The sequence below is a fragment of the Stegostoma tigrinum genome, chromosome 26 (assembly GCF_030684315.1).
Source record: "Stegostoma tigrinum isolate sSteTig4 chromosome 26, sSteTig4.hap1, whole genome shotgun sequence".
In the NCBI taxonomy this organism is placed as follows: domain Eukaryota; kingdom Metazoa; phylum Chordata; class Chondrichthyes; order Orectolobiformes; family Stegostomatidae; genus Stegostoma; species Stegostoma tigrinum.
Window position 1 is genome coordinate 30,685,253 of NC_081379.1, and position 26,582 is coordinate 30,711,834.

Here is a 26,582-nt window from a genome sequence, read left to right on the forward strand (position 1 = left end):
AGAAACAGTTTGAGGAAAGAAAGAGAGAAATTATAACCAGATCACTAGAATTTTGACAGTCAGGTGAAGACCTGTTGAAATTTTCATTCCAACACAAAATATTCTTGCATACATTGTGGCAATAATTTTCTTTTATTTTTCAGTGGGAAATGCAATTACCAATGTCGGAATGAATTTTGTGGAAGAGTGGCAGATTAAATTTAATTAAAATTAGCAATGTTTATACTCCATGAATAATCTTGAAATAGATAAGGTTGAAGTTGGAAGAAATCTTAGAGTCTGAATAGAATCAATTTGACACAATGCAATCCAAACCAATCAGTGCGGCATTCAGCAAAACCAATATAATGTTGAATTAGACACCACAACAAGAAGTCGTGATCAATAGTACAGAACATGAGTCAATTCTAGTCACTAAGACAAGAGGTAAATAGTCAAGCACGAGAGGTAGTGCAGAAAATAACCATGAGATTGATTCCTAACCAAAGCTCTCAATTAATAAGAAAGGCAGAAGAAGTTTAAGCCTTTCAGTCTGGAAAGAGGAGGCTGAATCTTACAGAAATCATCCGAGGGTCATTTTTGTTGAATTTCACGAAGGGTTTCTCTTTGCAAGGCTCTACAGGTTTTCTCATGCTATTGTTCCAAACTCTTTTTATTAGCCATACACCCCAATCTTATGGTGCACTACTGGCCTGCTGCTAGGCTTATTGTTCCTTACATCGCAGGCAGAAGGGATCGCCTCTACTGAGATATCCCAGGATTCCTAGTGCGGTGCCATATATAACTGACTACTGTGTACCTGATCAAGAGCTGTCAAAATCCAGAGCTGTCTTGCACAGTCCCAATAACTTTCCCCAGACATGGTAGACAAGGGAAATTGGCACCCTGCTTTTCAGAGAGGGGGTTGGTAGTCCTGGTGGACAGACTAATGCAGTCAATGGATGTCCTTTTCTATCAAGACTGGCAGAGGAGGCCATGCCACCAGACACTGCCAGCCTAGTCCAAAACTGCCACCTGGGTCTATGGGGTGTCAGTTATTTTATTTTTCTTTATTCATTTATGGAATGAGAACGTTGTGGCTAGGCAGCATTTATTACCTATCCCTAATTGCCCAGAGGGCAGTTAAGTGTCAACCATGTTGCTGTGGGTCTGGAGGTACACATAGACCAGGTAAGGATGGCAATTTCGTCTAAGGATCATCCCCCTAGATGTTGAGACATGGCCATTTTGTTGAAGCATATGCAATGTGTTTACTACATAAGCTGCTGACACATGGTGCAGGTATGAGATTGATGTAGATGGTGACATACAGCAAATTGTCCACCCATTCGAGTGATGACTGCAGTCCAACCATGACAGACTGCCTGTCTTTGTAATTGAGCTGAAAGATAAGACAAGACAGAAATGCTGTGAGCCTGCTCGTTCTGGCTGAGCTGGCAAAGAGCATAAGGTCAAACTGGGGCTAGGCAAGGCAGGGATTCTGTGAGGACAGGGTCGGTGCTACGTGAGGGAGCACTGGGAGAGTGTGAGCGACCCAGAGATTTTTTCCGGCCCCAAGCCATGAGCTGGATGCCGCTCCTTGCATGCAAATGGTTTGTCCTTTCAGCTGCTTTCCAATCATATGTGACAATGTGCTCCAAACAGCAATGTAGAAGTGCTGAAGTGAGGATCAACAATGTGCCATGATGATGCAGTGAGGCTGGTATGTTCGGTGCCAAGATCCACAGACATGGGTTGCTTACAGGTGCAGCCCAGCAGACACACTCTGATGTGCTGGTAACTCGTTATTGCTCATCCCTAATTGGGTCACTAGGAGTCAACCACATTGCTGTGGGTATGGAGTCACATGTAGTCAAGATTGGGTGAACATGGCAGATCTCCTTTCCTGAAGGACTTTGGTGAACCCGATGGGATTTTATGACAATCAACAATGGTTTCATAGTCATCATTAGACTCTAAATTCTAGAATCTCTATTGTGTAGTGGACAGCGAAGAAGTTTACCTAAGAGTACAATGGAATCTTGATCAGATGAGTCAATGGGCTGAGGCTTGGCATATGGATCTTAATTTAGATAAGTGTGAGGTGCTTCATTTTGGAAAGACAAATCAGTGCAGGTCTTAAACACTCAATGGTAAAGTTCTGGGGAATGTTGTTGAACAAAGAGACCTTGGACTGTAAGTTCATAGCTCCATGAAAGTGCAGCCACAGGTAGATAGGATAATGAAGGCGGCATTTGGTATGCTTGCCTTTATTGGTCAGTGCATTGAGTATGGGAGTTAAGAGGTCATGTTGAGGCTGTACAGGGCTTTGGTTAAGCCGTTTTTGGAATACTGCGTGCAATTCTGCTCTCCATCCTTTAGGAAGGGTGTAGTGAAATTTGAAAGAGTGTTTACAAGGATGTTGCCAAGGTTGGAGGGTTTGAACTATGGGGGGAGGCTGAATAGACTGGGGCTGTTTTCCCTGGAGTGTCAGGGGCTGAGGGATGACCTTCCAGAGTTTTATAAAATCATGAGAGGCATTATTGGGTAAATAGACAAGGTCTTTTTCCCAGGGTGGGGGAGTCCAAAATTAGGCATAGACATAGTTTTAAGGTGAGAGGGGAATTATTTAAAAGAGAGCTAAGGTCCACCTTTTTCATGCGAGAGTGGTGCGTGTATGGAATGATCTGCCAGAGGAAGTGCTGGAGGCTGGTACAATTACAACATTTAAAAGGCATCTGGGGGGGTACATGTATGGAAAGGGTTTAGAGGGATATGAGCCACAAGCTGGCAAATTTATTTAGGATATCTGGTTGACATGCATGAGTTGGACAGAAGTCTCTGTGTCCGTGCTGTACATCTCTATGAATTTAATTGCTGCACCTGCCATGGTGAGATTTCAACCTGGGTTCCCAGAACATTAATAAGTTCCTGGATTAATAGTGTAGCAATAATACCAGGCCACCGCCTCCCCTTTGGGGAGAGTTAACATGAGATTAATTAATAAAGGTGCTATCAACTAGTGATAATCCATGCTAGTATACCTGTCCCCACTCATTAGTGAGAAGTTGTCTGAAAGATGACAACTTCATCGGAAAATGAAACATTTTGGCCTTGATAACAATAATGTGCTAGCTGGATGTATTGTCCAATTTTCCCAACTTCTTCGCCATGGTCCTTGATATTCAAAGGCTGGGAAAAATCCATCCATGATGTTGGAGGGATGATCCTAAAGAGATCTACAAGATGGATAAAGGGATAGAACAACTAATAATGCTGTTTTCAATTAAACAGTGAATGCAGTGCAACATGACATGTTCAGATTTACCTCATTAAATTTAAGACCAAAGTAGGAAATTACTTTCCACAGGGAGGAGTCAGTGTGGATAACAGTGAGAGCTAAATCACTGGCAGCATTGATGGGACAACTGAATGCTACAAAGGAGGAAAGTTAAGATCTTCCTGGGTCAATACATTTAGATGGATTGAATGACCTTTCTCATCTATGAGCCTTTTGTGATCTTATGTTCTGATCTCTGCTGTGATGAATTGCAACACCTATGGAGCAGAAAACTGAAAGTGTCTCCCAATTTTACTGATTTAGCTAATTTAATGCAATGATAATAATTCATCTGAATAGTAACTCAAATCTGCAAGTTGGCTTAGGGATAAGAAAATTAGGGAAGTAAACAAGTGACTAAAGGAGTGGTGTGGGAAAGAGGGGTTCTATTTTATCAGGCATTGGCATCAGCTTTGGAACAGGAGGTTTCTGTACCATTGGGAGGGCCTCCACCTGAACCAATCTGGAACCAGTATTCTCACAAAAAAGATAAATAGGGTGGTCACTAGAATTTTAAACTCGTGAACTGGGGGGAAGGGAAGGGGGAACAACAGGAAGTATGATGGTAAATAGAAAAGAAAGTAGAAGTTTAACGTGTGTGTAAGAGACTATGACAGAAGTTAAAAGGAAGGAAAACTCAGGAGATATTATTAAGGGAGATGTTAGAGTTCAAAACGAAGATACACAAACCAGCATAAAGGGACTCTTCCTGAATTCTTGTTGTGTTTGAAACAAGATAGATGAGTTAACGGCACAAATTATTGCGAGTGAGTATGATTTAGAAGCCATGCAGATACATGGCTGCAGGATGATCAAGACTAAGAATTAAATATCCAGGGGCATCAGACTATGCGGAAGGATAGACAGGAAGGTAAGGGGGGCAGTGTAGCTCTGATACTTAGGGATGACATCAAGGCAGTAGTGAGAGATGATATGGTTTCTATGGAGAATAAGGTTGAATCCATTTGGGTAGAAAACTGAAATTCTAAGAAAAAAAGCCACTAATAGGCATAGTCTATAGGCCACAAATAATAACACCACATTGGGCAATAGACAAAGAAATAACTAATACGTATAAAAATGGCAATTACCATGGGGGATTTAATCTACATGTTAATTGGTTGAACCATGTCAGTCAAGGCAGCCTTGAGAAGGAAGTTAATGAATGTGTCTGCAATTTTCTTGAACAGAATGTAATGGAACTGCTGAGGGAGCAAGCTATGCTAAATCTGGTCCTGTATAATAAGACAGAAATAATTAATGATCTCACAGTTAGGGATCCTCATGGAAGAAGTGATCAAAGTATGGTTGAATTTAAAATACAGGTGAAAAGTGAGAAGATAAAATCCAATACTAGGATCCTGCTCTTAAACAATGGAGACTACAGTAGGCTGTGGGAGAAGTTGCCTAAAGTAGACTGGAAGCAAATACCTTACGGTGGGATAGTCGAGGAACAGTGGAGGACTCTCAAAGCAATTTTTCAAAGGCCTCGGCAAACAAATAAACCAGTAAAAAGGAAGGACTGTAGATAAAGGGGTAATCAGCCATGGATGTCAAAGGAAATAAGGGAAGGTATCAAATTGAAAGGTAAGACATACAATGTGGCAAAGACCAGTGGGAAACTAGATGTCTGGGAAAACTTTAAAGGTCAACAGAGAGCCACAAAAAAGCTACAAAAAAAGTAAGACAGATTTATGAGCATAAGCTAGTTCAGAATATAAACACCAATAGCAAAAGTTTCTACAAATATATATATAATGAAGAAGAGTGGCTAAGCTAAACATTGGTCCTTTAGAGGATGATAATGGGAAATCAGGAAAAAGCTGAGCCATTGAACAGGTATTTTGTGTTGGTCTTCACAGTGGAGGACACGAATAACATGCTAGTTACTGGCAACATGAAGGCTAAGGTAGGTAAGAACATACGAACGATCATTATCACAAAAAAGGTAGTGTTGGGCAAGCTAATGGAGCTAAAAATAGAATAGTCTCCTGGCCCTAATGGAATGATCTCAGGGTACTAAATGAGGTGATGGGAGAAATAGCAAATCCTCTCATGGTAATTTACCAAAATTTGCTTTACTCTAGGGCAGTTCCAGCAGATTTGGAAAATAGCTAATGTGATGCCGGTGTTTAAAAAAAGAGGTAAGCAAAAGATGGGAATTACAGGCTAGTTAGCTTAACTACTATAGTGAGGAAAATGCTTAAATCTATCATCAAGGAAGAAATAACAAAACATCTAGATGGAAATTGTCCCATTGGACATATGCAGCATGGGTTATGAAGGTCAGGTCATGGTTTAACTAATGCACTGGAATTCTATGAAGACACCACAAGCGCGGTAGACAACAGAGACCCAGTAGATGTGGTATATCTAGGTTTCCAAAAGGCATTCAACAAGGTGCCACACAGAAGGCTGCTGCAGCAGTTAAGGGTACATGGCTTTATGGGCAATGCTTTAGCATAGATAGAGGATTGGTTAACTAACAGGTAAAAAAGCATGGAAATAAATGAGTAATTTTCTGGTTGGTGATCAGCAACAAGTGCTGTGCCTGAGGGATCAGTGTTCAGGCCACAATTATTTACAATTTATGCAGATGATTTGGAGTTGGGGACCACATGTAGTGTGTCAAGATTTGTGACGACACTAAGATGAGTGGTACAGCGAAGTGTGCAGAGGACTCTGAAGGTTTACAGGGGCATATAGATAGCTTAAGTGAGTGGGCAAAGATCTGGCAGATGGAGTACAATGTTGATAAATATGATGTCATCCATTTTGGTAGGAATAACAGTAAAAAAAACGTCATGATTGAATGGTAAAAACATTGCAGAATGCTGCTGTGCAGAGGGATCTGGGTGTCCTTGTGCACGAATCACAGAATGTTGGTTTGCAGATAAAACAGGTTAAGAAGGCAAATGGAATTTTGTCCTTTGTAGCTGGAGGGGATTGAGTTTAAAAGCAGGGAGGTTATGTTGCAGCTGTGTAGGGTGCTGGTGAGGCCACACCTGGGGTACTGCATGCAGTTTTGGTCTCTTTACTTGAAGAATGTACAGGCACTGGTGGAGGTATAGAAGAGATTCACTAGGTTGATTCTGTAGTTGAGAAGATTGGCTCATGCAGAGGGAGAGGCAGAGTTGACTGGTGTTACATTCATTGGAATTTAGAAGACTGAGCAGGGATCTAATAGAAACATGTAAACTTATGAAGAGAATAGATAAGATAGAAGAAGGGAAAATGTTTTCACTGACGGGTGAAACTGGAACAAGAGGGCATAGCCTACAAATTAGGGGAACAGATTTAGGGCTGAATTGAGGAGGAACTTCTTCGTCTAAAGGGTTGTGATTCTGTGGAATTCCCTGCCCAGTGAAATAGTTGAGGCTCCCTGATTCAACAGATTTAAAGCTAAGAAAGATAATTTTTTGAACAATGAAGGAATTAAGGGTTATGGTGATAGGGTGTGTAAATGGTGCTGAGGGTACAAAAATATCAACCATGATCTTATTGATTGGCGGAGTGGCTTGAGGGACCAGGTGGCCGACTCCTGCTCCTGGTTCTTATGTTCTTAAAACTTTTTAATCGTAACAATAAATTTAAACTAATGGATAAATATTGAATACTTAATATACCGTTGAATTGATATTTCACTGTACGATAATCTTTTAAAATTAATATTATAATGACTTGGGTTTATTGGAATATAATGAATACTGTAGGAAGCATGATAATTTTGCAAATAAAAGTTTTAGAAGAATGTAATTTTTGTTAGTGAACCCACGTCTGTTTGAGAGATGAATATTTTTGGTGAGCAATATTTTTACTCTGACATAATCAAAGCTTGTTTCACATGAAGCATACACTCCAAATGGCTATTGCCTTTAAATCATTTATTGTTAGATGTAAAAAGACCCCAAACTATATGCAAATTGAACAATGTTAAATAGATGTTAATTAGAACTTCCATACAAATGTCGAGAGCACTGAGATGTAAATTGAACCCATAGTCAACAAAAATGTCTAGTTCCAAACGTATTTGCTTGCATTATTAAAAGTGATGAGCTAATTTTATGGGGAAAGTAGGAACACTGAATGCAGCTAAAGGATTATTACATTGAATGAATCAAACTGTGCAACCAACCACTTTTACAGGCAGTGCCTATAGGGAAAGATTTCTATCTGGCATAATTGTACATAGACTTTCACTGTTCGAATGACACGTTGTGCCACTGTGGAGGGGAAACAAACAAACACACAGAATAAAATAAACCAACCCTTGAGACCCCTGTCCAAAAGCACAGCAGGAACATGTCCACAGACATTTGTGCGACACTACACCTGCCCACAAAGAAATGAATAGAGAAGTATTTGTTACATTGTTAACACAGAAGATCTATTCCCCACATCAATTAAAATTGGTCATTTCTGGACCCATTATGTTGATTTGTCTTGACTAAGTTCTGCAAGGATTACCTACTAATTTGATTTCATGTTTTAGGGAAAGCATATTGACGTTTAATTTTAAATAGTTTAGAAATTCACCGTAAAATACAAGTTATATCAATATTAATCATAAATAGAATGCTTCTTAAGCGAGCAAAGCCCGTGCACATTAAATGTAAAAATTCACTAAAACTAGAAGAATAAAGAAAGGCATCTATTATTTGCTTGTTCTTAACACTGCCTAAAGTGCTGAGAGCTGCTGCCAGTGTGGCAGCCCTGAATTTGGTAGTAGTGCTGCAATATAAATGAGACAGAGGTGCTGCAGCCATAGACAAAGGCAGAACAAGCTCTGACGGAATTGGCTTTAAAAAGACCATAACATTCAAAATGGAACTGTGGCTGATAAATAGATAAGTGAATCAATAAATCTATTTGAAGTCTATATGGTCTATCAATACTGAATCAAAATGTAAGAAATGAGCACTGGAGGATGAGATTTATAGAGCCTGAATGCAGCCAAGATTGAAACCTTAAAGGAATCCATGCACAGCATAAACAAAGGATGACACCCGGAGTTAAGTTCATGGGAGAGGAGACTGATATGGTTAAGAATTATAAGTGTGGCATTCAGGAATAACGAAAGTGATATACAGCAGTGAAGACATGAAACAGTAGATGATTTTGTTTAAAAAAAAGCTTAGTTCTGGATATTGGTGTGTGGGAAAGAGAATTAAATAACAGCTGAATACAAAAGATAGCAGAATGATACATGAACAACAAAATTGGAGAAAATAGCTCAAATATATTGGCATTATCTAATTACAAGTAAATCCCTTCTACAAAAGCATAAGGTAGTCAACAACGTAGCCCATAAAATACTGAGAGCAGCAGAAAGAGACAAAGGCTAGATGAGAGACAGACGTGAGTTGGTGCCAGGAAAGCATTGCTCGTGGACACAGACGCAGGATGAGAGAAAGGTCCCATGCTTGAACACAGATGTCGGTGAGAGACTGCAGCATAGCTAGTGGACATGGGCACAAGCCAGCTACTGGAGCATGAGATGAGACAAAAACATGGTATGCTTTGGGGGGCTAAATGTGTTTTGTAGATACAGGCATGAGAGTCAAGGGAATATAATACAGAAACATGAGCAGTACTCAAGAGCACAGCATGATGAGAGTAACGAGTGCTTGAGACATATGCAAGGATAAACATAGCTAACTAAAGTGTATTAAATCCCGTCAATTAAATGTTCTAAATTAAAAGTGAGAATCACTAAGCGGCTTGATGAGAGGCATTGTTGAGAACACATGGCAAGACTTACTTGTACAATGAGTGGAGGTAGACAAAGCAATGTTTGATAGCAAAACAAAGCAAAAGAGTATGAATATATAACAAAGACTAAGAAAGTTCCACACATTTAATGATGTCAAGGCTTTCTTTTTGGTTTCAGGCCATTATTCGGAAATTATTCAGAAAGTGTCACAGATAGACAGGGAAGATCACTTTCTTTACTCATGATCTGTGCTGATTGGCTGATCTCAGTTGAGGAAGAGTGGGGATTACAAGGCGTGGCACTGAGCAATAACAAAGCTATTGTAAGTGAGAAAAGGACTTGAATTCACTAAGTGCCTTTGACAAATTCAAGATATTGCTGAAGTATTTTATAACCAATGAAGTGGTTTATGAAGTTCAAATCACTGTTGTAATTTAAGAAATAGTGTCAGCGGTGGCTCATTCAGAGGCCTCCTAAATTCTGAGTGAGGAAGTCGTGGATTCAAAACTCACTCCCGAAATTTGATCACATAGTCAAGGCTAGAACTTCACCTTCGCACTGAGGGAGCAGTGCAATGTGAGAAATGTATCTTTTGAATAAATATTAAATTGGTGCTCAGACTGTCCTCACACACGTGCACATAATAATATTAGTTGAAGAAAATCAAGGGACTTCTCGCTGGCCAACATTTTACCTTTATGAAGATCAAAAGTTAAGACTTTCTCACCAGATATCTGTCCCATTACTAAAATCATGTATTTTCACCTTTGGAACATCCTCTGTTTCCACTCCTAACTCAGCTCATAGGCTGCTGAAACCTAATTTGTGCCCTCATTACTTGTAAACCTGACTATCCCGCTCACTCTTGATTGACAGAAGAAAAACTAATGCAATATTCTGCTGTTTATATTCTAATTCACACAAAGTCCCATTCACACATTATCCCTGTGCTTGCTGATTAAATCAGCTTCGGGTTAAGCAATGCAGTCTCCAGCCCAGAAATCTATTGTTCAATGCATTAGTTGTCTGGAAATGTGATTTTGGGCAGACCCAATCAACTCATGACAACGTTTTAGTACAGTGTTTATTATGGTAACATTGAAGTTACTGTATCAGGATAAATAAAACAATTTCTTTTTGCTGCTTAATAATGTGTTATCACTGTTTTATACTTCACATATGGATACTTCTAGCTGCAGTGTTTTCTGGTTCACACACTTATGGTTAAGCATTCTAATGTCATTTTGTAGTCCAGAAAATTTCAAAATCAGGGAAAGACTTGGTCTTAACCATTACTGATGAGATAGGTTATAATATATCACAAATTTAAAACTTTTATCCAGGTTTTCAAAATTTTCCATGCAGCAGCATTTGCTCTTGGGACAATGCATTCGGTTCAGCGTCTGAGGTTGTGGTTCATGTCTCATTTCAGATGCTCGAGGGTAGAAATCTGGATTGACCTTCCAGTGCTTTATAGAATGCAGCACGGTCAGAGGTACAACGTTGTTTTTAAAATGAGACATTAATCTGAGGCACCATCTGATCTCAGGTGAAATCAGGATCCTGAGCTACTATTCCAAAACAAACGTGGAAGGTTTCCTGTTGTTCTGCCCAACATTCAGCTTTCTGTTTATATCATAAAAATGGGTTATCAGGTCATTGCTACACTGTAATCTATGGGATCTTGCTATGCACATAAAGGTAACTGCGATTCCTGTGTTGCAACAGTGATGACATTTTGTAAACTACATTATTATTATATTGCAAGTGTATTGTGACAGAAAGCACAATACAAATACATGACTTCCTTTCTTTTTCATTGACTTACCCCTTATTAACAGGGATGGCACAGTGGCTCAGTGGTTAGCACTGCTGTCTCACAGCACCAGGGGCCCAGGTTCAATTCCACCCTCAGGCGACTGCCCCGCGTGGAGTTTGCTTATTCTCCACGTGTCTGCAAGGGTTTCCTCTGGGTGCTCCAGTTTCCTTCCACAGTCCAAAGATGTGCAGGTTAGGTGGATTGGCCATACTAAATCTCCCATAGTGTTCAGCGATGTGTAGCTTAGTTAGGATATAGGGAGATGGGTCTGGGTGGGATGCTGTCAGGGTTGGTGTGGACTTGTTGGACCAAAGGGCCTATTTCCACAGTGTTGGGATTCTATGAACTCTATAACCTGCTCAAGTGCTATAACTCTTGCATACCTCTCCAATTCTGAATCCATGAATCTCCCCAATTTCAATACCTCCAACATTTGTGCATTTGATTTCAATTTCCGAGGGCCCATACTCTAGAAGACCCTCCCTAAAAGGTTCCACCACTTTAGCTCTGTTTCCTCTTTTCCTCAGAATGTATATCTTGTGCACTTGTTTGATAGTGTGGCTGTGAAATACTTTGGGATAGTTTATGATCTTAAGGATGCTCCAAAAGTGGAAGTTATTGATCCTGTATTTGTTATTGGGTGGGGGGGGAGCGGTGGAATTGTGTAGTGATTCATTTCATTATACAGCATAAACAAACTTGTAGATAACTAATGCTAAACCCATTAGTAATGTAACAGAGGTAGTGTACCAACAGAGATCAGTCATGAGGGTGAGCTGTATGAGGAAAGTTTATTTTAAATAATTTAATATATGCAGGGAAAATATAACATGAAGTGTCATTGTGTCATTTTTGTAGTGGTGATGCGTGATGTGAACTAACCATTTGATGTATTTGATGGTAGCTCCGCATCCTACTATAATCAGCCACTAATTTGGGACAGTTTTCACTTAAATAAAATCTAAAGTAAAAAGTAGCAACCTTTATTTGATGTTTGCCAGGTTGCCTGCTTGTTGAAAACAATCACTTCCAAAGGCTAAAGTGGGCACATTGCATCAGGGCTTGATGGCCAAACTATCGACAGGGGTTGAATTTTCATCATTGAGATGCATACTTCAAAATGCGAGTTTCTCAACCTGACAGTAAGATCAGTCTTTCAGACACAATTTTAACTGTAGGCAGGCGGGTGCAGGATAGGATTGGGCCCTTTGCTCTCCACAAGTAAATAGGAAGTGGTCATAGAAGTGGCTGAATGCCAAGACAGCTGTTTAAAAGCTCCATCATGGTTTTCCAGGCTGTTGTCTCAGTTGTTTGATTATATTTTAGACCCTTGAGTCTGCATCCCTCAGATATCCTTATTGATCATGAGAAGTTCATTGCTCCTCTCGTCCACCACCCAGTCCCAATACCTTTCACACCTGCCATACCTAACTCATGGCACTTCTATGCCCATTCTGCCAGTATGCACTCTTCACCAAACCAATTAACCCCATAGTAACAATGGCTTGTGTGGAAAACATATTCATAAGTTTCTTTTTAAAAGGAACTGCTGTTGTTACAAACCTATAAATGCGCCAATCAACCAAATGTGTAAAATATCAAGAACAAAAGCCAAAAGTGCTTGACACGTTTTAGTTTTCAGCAAATAAACATAGAATTATTGACAGATGAGTTCACAGAAAAATGATCTTATTGTAACATCATAAAGCTGCCAAACTTCTCTGCCCCGTATCACCAAATCAATCCGTTTGTGGAAATCTGAGCACTTAACCTAAAACACATCATGTAGTTTTCTCCCTGAGCCCTTACCCAGCAATAGGAAAAAGATGGAGCTTTGGGTGAATGGCAGGAATTGGTTTCTATCTGCCATTTTGAAATCCCATTGGCTCTGTTTTGATATGTCAGTGGCATGAAAATCTGGGCTCTGGAGTACACTGTATACTTAGTAGACTTCAGTATACTTAATATCCACTGGAGGAAGCCTGGGTTTCTCTTGATTGGGTCTATTACCTGTGTAAATGAATCTCTTATCCTTACAGTATCCCGGACCCACAGAAATGTGGCTCTAAATTCGGCTGTGAGGACACAGGAGGTAGTAATCATATCATGAATCTGTGTATGTTACTGATCAACTGCTTTTTACCAAAGCTGTAAGTGCAGTACCAACTCCTTTACAAAGACTGACTCCCCCCTGCAGCGTTTGGAGTATTGTGGTTCAGTTTGAAGAACAGAACATAGATGTCATCCTACAAAAATCTAGAATAGATGACTGATAAATATATAACTAAGTTCAACACCCACCTACTCATTGCTGCTGTATGGGACATGAACAACAGGAACAACAGAAAGAGAAGATCTTGTGATGGAATGGTAGTGTCCCTACCCTTGGACTGGGATGCCCAGGTTCATATCCCACCTGCTCCATAGGTGTGTGATAACGATTGCTGCAATATAAAATATGCCAATGTTAAGCCTGGCTGAAGCAAAGGTCTGAATGGTAGCAGGAAGAGAATTCTACGCAGCTACTCTAATACTACTCACGTTATAAAGTTTAAAATGAGCTGACTATTGTTTATCACTTCCGTACCTACATTTCAGGTAGGTGAGCGGAGATAACAGAGTGTGGAGCTGGAGGAACATAGCAGGCCGGGCAGCATCAGAAGGGCAGGGATGCTGACGTTTCGGGTCAGGACCCTTCATCAGAAAATTTATGTGGAAAGGCCCTGACCCAAAATGTCAACTTTCCTACTCCTCTGATGCTGCCTGGTCTCCTGTGTTCCTCTAGCTCCACACTACATTTTCTCTAACTCTAGAATTGGCAGTTCTTACTATCTTTGAGGTGGGAGGAGCTTGTTTTCCTCACCAATGCTGCCCTGGGCAGTCAATTTATCATTCAAATAAAAGCTCGTAATTGTTTGAGATACAGAAATCCCAGGTTTGTTTGAGTTCAATGTCTGGGATAAAACTGTACATCCACGTTAACTCATCAAGTTAGGCGGCACAGTAAATTGAATGGTTGAGAGAAAGAAGTTGCAAAGGGAAGTGAATAGACAAACAATAGAAGATGGCATTCAATACGATAAACAGTGAGACCATCCGCTTTGGAACCTGGCAACATATGCTAGGGTACATGATGAATGATGGGAAGCTAGGACCCATAGGCAACTTATGGATCTAAAAGGTGTGTTGAATCCTTCAGTGGCAGAAATCACAGCTGTTATCAGCAGTAGGCACCACAGAAAACTACACAAGTGCCCTTGGTAATTCTGGATAGACCTCTTGACTACATTTTTAATGCACAAGTATCATGTAAACCAGGTGGTGGCAGAGTGGTCAGGTGATCACGTGTGCACTTTTGTCTCTGACATCAATGACAAGAACCCATAAACATTGAGCCTGCTGTTAATATTCATTGCAAACACTAACAGGATAAAAAATGACTGACATTTTCAGTTGAGATTTCGTGGTGTACAAATTCATGCACAAAATTTACTTCAGCATAAATTTAAAGGTAAAAACAGAGAGTTTCAGAAAATAATTCACATGCGTGCAATATACATAACCATGTTATGATTCAGGTAAATTATCAAACAACGCGAGGGGAGCCTGGATTTGCAACTGTACACTGAACCCCTGAGCATCTGGATGAAATGGGTGAAAATGGATGAAAATATTTCTACTCACACTTTGACGTGCAGGCTCACAGATTTTCCCAATACATTCAAATAACACATATTTTTACCAATCTGCTTTTTTGTCTGCTATCAGTTATTTTTTTTAAAATTACTGCAGTGTATTTCCAGTCAGAAATAACTAATACAGGCAACAAAACAGCTAATGTTAGGTTGAGAAAATGATGATAGTATTTGAATATTTTGTGAGAAAGAGTGAGAAATGCCAGGATAATAAATTTCCAGCCTATATTTCCACTCCAAAAACCCAATCTTTTCTATTTTTAAATTAATGTTTTTCAGTCATGCATGGATACGTGATAGTGCTTATTAAACATCCAAAGGAAAGTGGCTGAGGTGGAAGCTCAGTAATCTTCTCTGCATATGTATCCCAGCATTCCTCTCTCCCAATCCTTCCTAGCTACCACTTGAATTAGCGCTAGAGGATTATGGGACCACTGGTCATTAATCCAGGTGACAAACAGCACCCAGTGTGAATATTTGCACCCAGAAATTGAAAAGATTAGGCAATATTTGACAAGGATTGACAGGCTTATCGCCTTCGGAGCAGCAACTGTTAAATATTCATGACTTGGATAGCTGGGAAAGCCCTGAGCTAGATGACTTTTGGCTGTGGGATTTATCCCATGCCTTGCCAAAACGGGAATAGGAATGCAAATTCAAATTTGCAAATGCACGTTATGAAAGATGGGCAAGTAGGAGACATGGGAACATGTGTGCACAATTAGCACCAGGCCGTTTGTCTACATTGTGAACTCTTTCTCTGTCAAAATGTTTAAATGGAGACAGGTAATAAATATATTGTAATGCTGTTTGAAGAAAGCAGTGGAATAAGAGATCTCTCCTCCAGCCCCATGCTTATGATTGCACTAGAGAGTTTAGACAATTAAAATAATATTTAACCATGGCATAATAGAAATGTAAGTGCAATATTTTAGAACAGTAGTGTTTAGCTATTGCAGTAACAGATTTTAGATTATTCTCACACATTTCTCTAATTTTACTTTATGATGTTAAGGATTAAATAGCAAGTGAATGTAATGAAATAAGCCCACAGGGTCTGAAAAAACATATAGATGCAGCGAGGTTGCACTTGCGGGAGCTGTGTATGTGTGACTTTTACAGAAGGGTGTTTAATCCAATTTTCTTCACAGTGAGCTCGTCCTTGTGGCAATGACTGCTACTGTATTCTGCTGAGCGAGTTCCGATGATTTTTGAGTTAGCTTGTTGTCTGAGCGAAAAGAATCTGAACTCAGTTAATCTATGTGCTTGTAAATGGACAGACATTATGGATTTCAGTTGAGGTAAGTAACAGACAACTGGAGGTCAAAAAGGGGACAAGGATTTTCCTTCACAGAGATTAAATAGAAGGGAACTGAGGACGGTATTTTAAATAAGTCATTTTTGTTCACAATTAAATTCTGTACATTTGCTCACAATTTGCAATGGTTATGAGATGGTCCTGCGTATTTTCTTAAATCTTGTTAATTGTATTGCACGATAAGTTCTGGTGCAAATGTGGCATCCTTAACAACTAGTGTTACCTTTTTCTTTTCAATCATCTGGAGTGCTGTACAAGACCAAAGAGGTTCGATTAGGTCAAGGAATGTTACAGAGTAGGGAGGTCATTGAATCTGGAGGAGAAGAGAAGGAATAGAATGGAAAGGAGATGCAAGGAAGAGAGGAGGAAAAGCCAAAAGCGGGTGTTAAAGAAAGGGCAGAAAGTTGGTGGAGAGTGAAAGGAAAAGAGATACTCAGGCTAGCATGGCAGAAGCAGTGTGAATGGAGGAAAGAAAGAGAGGAGGATAGGGAAAGGAGACAAAGGAAGGAGAAGTGAAATGAGAGAGCTGAATGAAAGTTAGAAAGACACCTGAGGTGAGAGCAGAGCAGGATTGCAGGGAGGTGATATTAACTGCCTCAGGCCTGCATTTTCTTAGAGGATTTAGCTATCCATTGAAATGATACTCAATCCTTCTGTTTGACTGCTGGCCAGAAGCATGCATACAGCCAGAGAGCACTCAAAGACTGGTGGTGGATATCGCCTGATATCGGCTAAGTTATAAACAATGAGGCTGGAGTGATATGACATCAGAGTGAAGATATCTCTTGCCTGTCCGATACAGTGAAAGGGAAAGGGATTTTACTCAAGCCCAGTTTTTGTTTGCATTCACCACTATTTGTCGTTGCAACCAGAAGGAAGGTCAAATGGACTGCAGCAAACCAGGATTCCATCTCTCAGAATGATGGTGCTGCTCTCTCAGGAGCTGGACCATTCACATCATTGTCCTGCACCAGCACAGAGACTGTCACCGTATTGGGAACATGTTTGTGATTAAGCTCAAGGTCATAATCTGCTGAGCACATCACAGACTGCAATTGGTGGAGGATGTGCCAAATTGAGGCCCCTAACAGTCAAAGGGTTGTTGAAGGTCGGGACCATGTCAAGCTCTGTGGTGATGATGGGCCGCTGAGAATAGCTTTTAGAAATTTGATGAAAAATAGAGACAGGTTTCTGATTCTTAACTGCTGTCTGGAATGGTCAAGCATCCATTTGGTTACATCAAACCACTACAGAAAAGTCAAAGTGGAATAAAACTGATGGGCCATCTGGCAATGATTTTGGCACTGGGATGACGATGGCACAGAAAACCTCACAGAGGCTTCCTTGTTTATATTACGAGGGCTTGTGTCACAACTAGGGAAGCTGGGGCAGTATGGTGGCTTAGTGGCCAGCTCTGCTGCCTCAGCGCCAGGGACCCAGGTTCAATTCCATCCTCAGATGACTCACTGTGTGGAGTTGACACATTCTCCACATGTCTGTATAGGTTTCCTCTGGGTGCCTCCCACAGTCCACAGATGAGCATGTCAGGTGGATTGGCCATGCTAATGTGCCCTGCAGTCTCCAGGGAATTGTAGGTCAGATGGAATAATCTGAGATAAACACAGAGTTATGGGGACAGGGTGGGTCTGGATCAGATGCTCTTCGAAGGCCTGGTGTGGGCTTGGTGGAATGATTGGCCTTTATCTGCACTACAGGGATCCTGTGATTCTAAGGAGCCTATCCTCAGTCTCACAAAGTCATGAAGTGATGGCGGGACATAGATATATTCGCACAGCATCTTATCTTACAGCCAAGGCAGCAAACACCTCCATCACCATCACTGGGTCTATCCTATTCCACTGGCCTGATAGACCCAGCAGAGGCGATAGAACAGTGGTTTACTTTCAGGTTTGAGTTGCCCAGGGAATCATCAACATTGACTCCATTCCCCTTGAAGCCTTGTGCCATCATTGTAAATGTGGGCAAGGAAACCTCCTGCTGATTGGCACATACTGCAAAATCCCTGCCCCCAAGGCTCCTCCATGAATCAGAACCACTTGATGATGGAAAGCACATAGAACATACTTTTGGTGGGGTCGTTCACCAAGAAGTCACACGAATATTGATTGAGCTGGTGAAATGGTAAAGGAAGATATTCACCAGGCTGGCTCTGTGGCTGTTGGGGAGGGGATCAACAAAGGGGAAAATCTGGTCTTCTCTAATCCAACTGTGACAGGATAGGTATGAACTCTACAGATTTACAACCATCTGAGTAAAGAAATTCTCCTCAACTTGGTCCTGAACAACATTCCATTTATTTTTATAAAATGAACATATTTTATGTTGAACACTACTTGGAGGAAACGCTGATGATGGCAATGGTGCAGAATGTTTTCTGATAGAGGACGTCAATGTCTATCATCAAGAGTAGCTTAGCAGCACCATGACTGGCTGAGCTGGACCAGTTCAAGAGGACACAGCTGTGAGTCTAAATCTGTGGTAGGCAGTAAGGGAGCCAAAAAGAGGCACAAACAGACTTGACCTCAACCTCTCAAAGCTGTGTGATATGTATCTATGCATGATGGTATCAGTAAGAGTGACCACCAAACAAACCTTATGGATTGTCTTCACATTGAGGGTAGTCTCCATTATATCTGTGATTCTATTACCATGAACTGATCTAGCAACTCGACCAAGCAGCCAAGAGGCACTGTCGGCCATCAGCAGCAGCAGAATTGTATTCCAACACAATCTGCTACCTCATGGTTTGGCATATTCCCTACTCCACAACTACTGTCAAGCCAGGAGATCAAACTCTGATTTAATGAAGAGTGCAGGGTAGCATGTAAGGAGCAGTGCCAGGCATTCTTAAACTGAGATGTCAACCTGGAGATGCTGCCAAAGTTGCCGATAAGCAGAAATAGCAAGTATCAGACGAAGCCATGTGATTCTCAACCAAAGGACCAGTTCTAAGCTCTGCAGCTCTGCCGCTTCCAGTTATGAATGTGATAGACAGTTAAACAATTCACTAATGGACAAAACTCCATTCTCAATGATGGTGGAGCTCAAAACATCAGTGAAAATTTTGAGGCTGAAACAATTATGACAGTCTTCAGCCAAAAGTGCTCAGTGGATGACCTCCAGAGGTCCCAGCATAGCTGAAGATAGTCTTTAGTCGGTTTGATTCCCTCCAGATGATATCAAGAAATGTCTGAAGGCGCTGGATACTGTAAAGGCTATGAGCTCTGACAACATTGTAACAAAAGTACGAAAAATATGCTCCAGAGTTTGCTATACCCCCAGTCAAGCTGATCCTGTACAGCTACAATACTGGCATCTACCTGACAATGTGGAAAATTGCTCAGGTATGTTGTGTGCACAAAAAGCAGGGAAACTCCAACCCAGCCAGCTACTGGCACAATGGTTAGCACTGCTGCCTCACAGCATCGGGGCCAGGCACATTCTTCCTGTGTATGCATGGGTTTCCTATTGGTGCTCCAGTTTCTTCCTACAGTCCAAAGATGGTGTAACTTATGTGGAATGGCCATGCTAAATTGCTCTGTAGTGTCTAGGGATGTGTAGTCTAGGTGGATTAGCCATGGTTAATAGAGGATTACAGGGATAAGGTGGGCATGTGGGTCTGGGTGGGTAGCTCTTTGCAGGGTTAGTGCAGACTCGATGACCTCTATCTGCTCAGTGCGGATTTTGTGATTGACTACTGCATGGCCCTTGTGAAGATAAAATCTCAGGTTCACACTTTGTATATCCTCCATTGTGATATGTAGCACTATCACCCTGCTAATTGAGATAGATTGAGACCATGCCTAATGACTCAAAACTGGCATCCATGGGGTGCTGTGGGCCATCAGCAACAACAGAATTGAATTCAACATCAAACTGTAAGCTTAAAGCCCTGCGCAGATCTCACACTACCACTACCAGCAAGGCAGGGGATCAACCCTGGTACAATGAGTGCAGGAGGGAGTGTCAGGAGCTGAACAAGCTATATCTAAAATAAGGTGTTTACTTGGTGACGCTACAACACATGAGTACATATGTGCCAAACAGTGGAACAAGCAAGTGATTGATATGGGTTAGCAAAACCACAATCTTTTCTTTATAATCACCCTGTTTGGAGATGTAATTACACAGCTCTGGAGCAGTTGAGACTTGAAACTGAGCCATTTGGTCTAGGAGTAGGGACACTAGAGATCTTGTGATGGAGTGGTAGTGTCCCTACTCCTGGATCAGGAGGCCCAGTTCAACCTCACCCACTCCAGAGGCGTGTGGGAACATCTTTGAACAGGTTGATGAGGAAAATAGGTTGTGGTGCTCGCAATATCCTGACTGGATGGCTGGTCTCTGGCAGTCCTGCCAATGCCAGTGGCCTGGGTTGTTTCTTCCTTAACCAGCAGCAGAGTTGTCATGGAGAAGTCCCCACCAGACGGTATACCCTCAGTCTCAATTTCTACAATTCCCTGAAATGTCGGTATCTGCGCTGGTTGTGGGTGCAGGAGGCAGCTTTCCCGATGTTTCGTCCGAGGCCGTTGCATTTGCGTCCTCAAAAGATCTAGGGTGTAGCTTCTGGTGGGGCTGAGTGTTTAGATTTTAAGGCCAAGGCTCAGCTCTGGACCAGCAAGGATTCTCTCCTCATAGGGGTGAAGGGGGCTGATATCAGGACAGCTCTGAAGAAGGTTCACTGGACGCGAAACATTAACTCTTCTTTCTCTCCAAAGGTGTTGCCAGACCTGCAGAGTTTCATATGCAATGAATGGCTGTTTCTCCTCAGGTACTATCCCCATCCATCATCTAACATTATCACCACTCTCCAGAAAAAAAAACACATCTGACCCTCATCATGTGACCCCCCATCTCCTGACTCCATGTCCATTCACAGATCTCTGAAAGGTGTTGAGTTGTTTCCCAAATTCATCCTTATTTTTCCCTGATCACTGTTTGAACTTGTCCAGTCAGGTTTCTGCCCATGCTCTAGTATGGAAATGCCCCTTACAAAAGTCACAACAGTATCCTGTGTGACAGTGATCTCTTTCCTCTTCTTGACCTCTTCACCTTTTGAGACAATTGACCACACTATCTTCCCCGTTGACACCATTTATAGGTTGGACTATCTTGGTCTGGCTCCATTCCTTGGCATTCAGTTGTAACCAGAGTATCACCTGAAATGGTTTCTCTTTTATTTCTTGTACAATATCTCTGTTGTCCTCCAGAGATCTATCCTTGGCCTCTCATTTCTTATCATCATGCTATCTCATGCAGACATCAGCTGAAAACACAATGCCAGGTTCCACGGTTTTACACGTATGCTGTGACCTGCAATTCTTTCAAACTCTTTCCTCTTTCTGACATTGCTGGTCTGATATCAGATGTTTGATGAGCAGAAATGTTCTCCCACTAAATATTTCGGCGATCCATTCAGTCAAAAATATTTACTTAGGTCACATTTAAGGTGTATAGCGGACTTAACCTTACTGAGCAATGCTTTAACCTTATTTGACATCGATAGCTTATATGAAGAATGTTCCGATTACTTTCGGCCATATGTAGGATGCAATTTGCATTCAGAAGGCTGAACATCATATCCAGCCTGTGCAGTTCATAAATAGCAATGTGTGTGCCAGCACGTTTCCCTTGTTAATATAAATAGCTATTGATTCAGAAATGGTAGTTATATTCTGCATTTCTAACCCTTTTGGTAATTTTTTTATGTATTAAAACATGATTTAGTCATGTGTTCTAAATCTGTTTCAAAGATGATTTGAATGGTTGGAGGTGATATTTCTGGTAGTGGAATGGCCTGAAGTTGTTAAGAGCACAAGTCTCTTGAAATCGCAATATAATTTTTTCTGAATGGTACAATCTTATCTTGCAGGTTTTTCATCCCAGTGCTCTTAAGCAGTACTTTGGTGCTACAAGTAAATGTAAGACCAAATCCTATTGACTAGAAATGTAGAAACTATTTGTGACTCCTGTTGATTACCACATACTGTCCTCCTGCTGCTGATGAATCAGTACTGCTCCATGTTGAATAACACTTAGAGGAAGCCCTGAGGGTAGGAAGGTAATTTCAGTGTCCACCACCAAAAGTGGCTCGGCAGCAGCACCACTGATTGAGTTGGTTGGGTTCTAAAGGACATAGCTGCCAGACTGGGTCTGCGGCAGGTGGTGAGGGAACCAACAAGATGGAACAATGTACTTGACCTCATCCTTACCAATTTTCCAGCTGCAGATGCATCTGTCTGTGATAGCATCAGTAAGTGTGACAACTGCACAGTCCTTGAGAAATCAAAGTTCCTACTTCGCACTGAGAATCCCTTCCATCATGTAGAATGGCACTATCACCGTGCTAAATGGGAGAGACTTCGAACAGATCTAGCAACTCAGAACTGGACATCCACGGAGACACTGTGGGCCATCAACTGCAGCAGAATCCAACAGAATCTGCAACCTCCTGGCCTGATGTACCCCCACTCAGCCATAACCATCAAATCAGGGGATCGACCCCGATTCAGTGGGGAGTGCAGTAGGGCATGCCACAAGCAACACCAGGCATGCTTAAAAGTAATGAAGCTACCAACATGCCAAACAGAATAAGCAGCAAGTCATAGTCAAAAGTTAAGCAATCTCACATCCAACGAATCAGACCTGAGCTCTGCAGACCTGCCACATCTAATCGTGAAGTGAACAATTAAACAACTCGCTGGAGGACGAAGCTCCACAAATATCCCATTTTCAATGATGGAAGGGCCCAATGCATCAGTGCAAAAGATAAGCCTGAAGCATTCGCAGCAATCTTGCTTTTTGGATGATTCATCTTGACCTCCACCAGTAGTCCCCAGCATCACAGATACTGGTCTTCAGCCAATTCAATTCACACCATATGATATGAAGAAACAGCTAGACACTGGATACTACAAAGGCTATGGGCCTTGATAAAATTCCAGTAATAGTCCTGATGACTTGTGCTCCAGAACATGCCACTCCCCTAGCCAAGCAGTTCCAGTCCAGTTTCAACATTGGCATCTACCGGACAATGTGGAAAATTACCCAGGTATGATCAGTACACAAAAAGCAGGATAAATACAATTCAGCCAACTACTATCCCATCAGTTTGCTCTCAATCACCAATAAAGTGATGGAAGATGTCATCAACAGTGTTACCAAGCAGCACCTACTCAGCAATAACCTGTTCACCAATGCCCAGTTTGGTTTCCACCAGGGCCACTCAACTCCTGATCTCATTACAACCTTAAATTTATACTTTGACAAAACAGTTGAATTCCAGAGGTGAAGTGAGAGTGACAGCCCTTGACATCAAAGCTGCATTCGACTGAATGTGACATCATGGTGCCCTAGCAAAACTGGAATCAATGGGAATCAGGAGGCAAACTCTGCTGTTTGGAGTTATACTTGATGCATAGGAAGATGGTTGTGGTTATTGGAGATCAGTTATGTCAGCTCCAGATCATCTCTGCAGGAGTTCTTCAGGGTAGAGTCTTAGGTCCAACCATTTTCAGTGGTTTCATCAGTGACTTTCCCTTTATCATAAGGTCAGAAGTGAAGATATTTGCTGATCTTGCACAAGATTCAGCACCATTCGCGACTCCTCAGATATTGAAGCAGTCCATGTCCAAATGCAACAATAATTTGGTCAATATCCAGCCTTAGGTTGACAAGTGACAAGTAACATTCATGCCACACAAATGTCAGGCTATGATCTTCACCAATAACAGACAATGTAGTCACTGTCCCTTGACATTCAATGGTGACACCATCACTGAATCTCCTACTATCAACATCCTAGAGGTTACATTGACCAGAAATTCAGCTAGACTTGCCTCATAACCACAACGGTTACAAAAGCAGGTCAGAGGCTAGGAATACTGCAGATGACACCTTCCAAACCCATGACCACTTCAGTCTAGAAAGACAAAGACAGCAGACTCTTGGAAACTCCACCACTTGCAAGTTCCTCTCCAAAACACTCACCATCCTGATTTGGAATTACATCGCTGTTCCTTCACTACAGCTAGGTCAAAATTCTGGAATTCTCTCCCTTACAAGTGGACTGCACCGGTTCAAGTAGGCAACTTACCACCACCTTCTCAAGGATAGCCAGGGATGAGCAATAAATGCTGGCCTGCCAGCGATGCCCATATCCCACGAATTTTTTTTTTTAATTGCTCAAAAGAATCTTTTCCCCTTTTTGCAGATGATTCTAGTCCTAAAAAATGGTTATAGTTAAATAAATTGGCTGCTGTTTACACCTAACATAGGCGAGAGTCTTAACAACTTCTTATAATGGGGGACCCATTACAGGCAAACTATGTGAATTACCAAAATCTCCAAAAATCTCTTCTCTAGGAGATACAGGTTTTGACTTGAGCAGCAAACTCAGGCCTTCTTGCCTTTCTTGAACTCATGGTATGGGTTGAAGAGTGAAATATGAACAATCCTTCCGTGGTCAAAATGTTCTTTACACTGCCTGTCTGGGTGGTTAGTCCTACATAAAGGGAGAATCCTATGGCCTATCATGTCCCAGGTGATAGGGGGATACACTGTGCTCAGTGACACGGGCATATGACTCAAATTTCAGAGCCAGAGCTCTGAACTCCATCCACCGTGGCTAGCCGAAACCCTGCACTGTCTAATTCAGAGACAGTAATGATATCAGTAAACCACAGGATGGAGGTTGGAGCTGGAACCATTCTAGCTTATTTTGGGGATGTGGATCCAATTCCTCTCCATGCTATCGTTAATACACTTGATAACATGTTCATGCCAAGCTCATGTGTCCATTATTTTAAACCAGTAAAATGTTTGAAATAATTGGGTCAATGACTCCATTAGAATAGATAATAGAAGAAATTGACACAAATGCATTTATCAGTGTGCTAAAAATAGCACACAGAGGAATTTCAACCCTCAAGTGGTGCATTTACCCACTAAACCACTAGGGACAAAGTATGTCATGAAGGCGGCTTGGTTTGTCTGTGGCTTATAATCGTATTGCAGAATTGTAATGTTACTGCCTGTGTTCGCATGAGCTATCTCTGTCCAGGCTTTTTGCTGCCTTATTCACCAGGCAGAATGTTCCTTTGATTTGAACTCTGATATTTGATTAAGGGTCACTTCGATGACAAATCTAGTGAGTAAACCATTCAACTTTCTTGTTTGACAATAATCACGTAAAAAGGCAAGCCGTGGGAGGGCTGCCTGACTCCTTTCTAACAGATTGTTAACAACTTTGTAAATGAATTATAAGAGTGGAAAGAAGGTCAGTAATAGCCTTGTCACTCTACATGTGTTTGCAGGGCCTTTTTTGTTATTTAACCCTTTGGAGGCTATTCTAATAGATGCGCCTACTGGGCCAAAGTGCAAAGTTAAAAGAAGAGTTACTTGACTTTTATCTTTTAGAATAACGAAGGGAATTAACTCCTTATTAAAAATGTGACAATGAAATTTTTTTGCTCACTTTATACTTGAATTTAAAAGCAAAATATGCTTGAGGTTTTAGCAAAGTTCTGTAGCTTGAGTTGGTGAGGTTGTTGATTTGCTTGCCGGGCTGGCTTGTTTTTGTTCAAACATTTCGTTGCCACATGTCTGAACGAAAACAAGCCAGCTCAACGAGCAAGTCAACAACCTCAACAAAATGTACTAACCAGGTTTATCCCACTTCTACAACTGATTGGCTAAAATCTATCCATTAAAATACTGGTTCCTGGATTTATACAGTGAGATCCTAATGTACATTGCCAAACACAATTACCTTGGGGAAATAGGCTGCCCATATTTAATACCAAAGAGATTAATCTTGCACATGTTGTGACAAATGGAAGGACAAAGCTGAATACCAACTATTTCACCAAAACTGGCAAACTTATTACTTGGACAAGACCATCTGAAAAGGTGTTGTATGGAATAATTGATACTTTATGACTTAAAGATTAGAAATAATGGAGGCATTCTGCCATTATCTTATGATACCAAAGATCTGATGATCCTACCTACTCTTTTCAAATAGGATTGAATTCAGGCATCATTGTGTTACACTTCTTCTTGAGTTCTTTTGGTGAGAGAGGGCAGGTCTGAGCGACAGCACTGCCAACTCAACCACAAGTAGAGAAAGGTAGCTCCAGTTGGAATAGAGATTGAACTTGTGCAGTCTGGTGTGCACTAGCCGTCTGGCCAATTGAGCCAACAGCCTTCACCAACACAAAGAATCTGAGTTACCATGGCACAATTCACTTTGATATGCATGCTGACCTGGGTCTATGATGTTAGAGGAATCAATTTCTTTCCATCATATGGCTGACCAGATATTTCTCCCACTCTTGCAACCTGCCTTTTGCGTATGTTGGAAGAATTTACGAGTTGATACTCAGCCTGTTCAGGGGCATTTATGCAACATGACACAATTGTATTTGGGTGGTCATACTAATAACTCCGCATTCCACTTGCAAATGATGTGACCAGTCACAACTACTCAGTAGTTCCTAAAATTGTATTACTGCTCTGCTTTTAGAGAAAGTGATGAACTTGCCAAGATGGGTCCTGATCAGCAATAGCCTAGCTACAATGTGACACAGTGATTTGTGTTTTGCCATTAAACACTGCAGTGATATTACAGTAATGCATGGAAATCTGAATCATCTGCACATTCACTTGTTTCAGATCATCTGCCCCCAATTTACACCTAA

General features: G+C 41.2%; 2 long non-coding RNA genes across 4 annotated transcripts in view; one reads left to right on the forward strand and one right to left on the reverse strand.

The window, feature by feature from the left end:
• The window catches only part of LOC125464350 (uncharacterized), a 55,285-nt gene that overhangs the window by 24,692 nt on the left and 4,011 nt on the right, over nucleotides 1-26,582 (reverse strand). For both annotated transcript variants that reach the window (XR_009447277.1, XR_007249999.2), the window contains exon 2: nucleotides 13,153-13,295. This is a non-coding gene — a long non-coding RNA (uncharacterized LOC125464350). The remainder of the gene's footprint in view (nucleotides 1-13,152; nucleotides 13,296-26,582) is intronic.
• LOC125464351 (uncharacterized) overlaps nucleotides 24,920-26,582 on the forward strand; it is a 60,920-nt gene continuing 59,257 nt past the window's right edge. For both annotated transcript variants that reach the window (XR_009447278.1, XR_009447279.1), the window contains exon 1: nucleotides 24,920-25,030. This is a non-coding gene — a long non-coding RNA (uncharacterized LOC125464351). The remainder of the gene's footprint in view (nucleotides 25,031-26,582) is intronic.